This window comes from Pelmatolapia mariae, unplaced genomic scaffold (assembly GCF_036321145.2).
Source record: "Pelmatolapia mariae isolate MD_Pm_ZW unplaced genomic scaffold, Pm_UMD_F_2 NODE_ptg000364l+_length_29824_cov_1, whole genome shotgun sequence".
Classification (NCBI taxonomy): domain Eukaryota; kingdom Metazoa; phylum Chordata; class Actinopteri; order Cichliformes; family Cichlidae; genus Pelmatolapia; species Pelmatolapia mariae.
Genome location: NW_027052052.1, coordinates 27501 through 29544, shown reverse-complemented (window position 1 = coordinate 29544; position 2044 = coordinate 27501).

Below are 2044 nucleotides of genomic sequence, written 5' to 3'. Positions count from 1 at the left end.
CTCCTCGTGCATATGGTACGACAATGTTTCTACATGCCCCTGGTACACTGCTCAGAAACACTTTGCCACACACACACTCCTCGTGCATATGGTACGACAATGTTTCTACATGCCCCGGTACTCTGCTCAGAAACACTTTGCCACACACACACACTCCTCGTGCATATGGTACGACAGCTTTTCTCCGTGCCCCTGGTACTCTGCTCAGCAGCACTTTGCTATGTACTTCCTCGTGCATATGGTACGACAACTTTTCTCCGTGCCCCTGGTACTCTGCTCAGAAACACTTTGCCACACACACACACTCCTCGTGCATATGGTACGACAATGTTTCTACAAGCCCCTGGTACTCTGCTCAGCAGCACTTTGCTATGTACTTCCTCGTGCATATGGTACGACAACTTTTCTCCGTGCCCCTGGTACTCTGCTCAGAAACACTTTGCCACACACACACACTCCTCGTGCATATGGTACGACAACTTTTCTCCGTGCCCCTGGTACTCTGCTCAGCAGCACTTTGCTATGTACTTCCTCGTGCATATGGTACGACAACTTTTCTCCGTGCCCCTGGTACTCTGCTCAGAAACACTTTGCCACACACACACACTCCTCGTGCATATGGTACGACAACTTTTCTCCGTGCCCCTGGTACTCTGCTCAGCAGCACTTTGCTATGTACTTCCTCGTGCATATGGTACGACAACTTTTCTCCGTGCCCCTGGTACTCTGCTCAGAAACACTTTGCCACACACACACACTCCTCGTGCATATGGTACGACAATGTTTCTACATGCCCCTGGTACTCTGCTCAGCAGCACTTTGCTATGTACTTCCCGTGCATATGGTACGACAGCTTTTCCACAAGCCCCTGGTACACTGCGCAGAAACACTTATGCCACGTCGGCTGTACGCGCTCTCCTCGCTAGCTAGTTGCTGATCTCCCCACCTCCAGGGGGCCCCGGGGACCACCATCACATCTCCCTGTCTCCCTTACCGCTGAACAAGATGCATGCTGCTCCACTGGCCCTGCTGCTGTTGTGTCTCCATTTGGCCGAGGGGGTGAGTCGGCCTCCTCTCTCCTTTACGGTCGAAAAAGATGTGCTGCTGGCGCACTGGCCCTGCTGATGTGCTGTCTCCATTTGGCCGAGGTGGTGAGTCGGCCTCCCTCTCTCCTTTACGGTCGAAAAAGATGTGCTGCTGGCGCACTGGCCCTGCTGATGTGCTGTCTCCATTTGGCCGAGGTGGTGAGTCGGCCTCCTCTCTCCTTTACGGTCGAAAAAGATGTGCTGCTGGACAGGCCTCGTGCATATGGTACGACAGCTTTTCTCCGTGCCCCTGGTACTCTGCTCAGCAGCACTTTGCTATGTACTTCCTCGTGCATATGGTACGACAGCTTTTCTCCGTGCCCCTGGTACTCTGCTCAGCAGCACTTTGCTATGTACTTCCTCGTGCATATGGTACGACAGCTTTTCTCCGTGCCCCTGGTACTCTGCTCAGCAGCACTTTGCTATGTACTTCCTCGTGCATATGGTACGACAACTTTTCTCCGTGCCCCTGGTACTCTGCTCAGCAGCACTTTGCCACACACACACTCCTCGTGCATATGGTACGACAACTTTTCTCCGTGCCCCTGGTACACTGCTCAGAAACACTTTGCCACACACACACTCCTCGTGCATATGGTACGACAATGTTTCTACATGCCCCTGGTACACTGCTCAGAAACACTTTGCCACACACACACTCCTCGTGCATATGGTACGACAATGTTTCTACATGCCCCTGGTACTCTGCTCAGAAACACTTTGCCACACACACACACTCCTCGTGCATATGGTACGACAGCTTTTCTCCGTGCCCCTGGTACTCTGCTCAGCAGCACTTTGCTATGTACTTCCTCGTGCATATGGTACGACAACTTTTCTCCGTGCCCCTGGTACTCTGCTCAGAAACACTTTGCCACACACACACACTCCTCGTGCATATGGTACGACAATGTTTCTACAAGCCCCTGGTACTCTGCTCAGCAGCACTTTGCTATGTA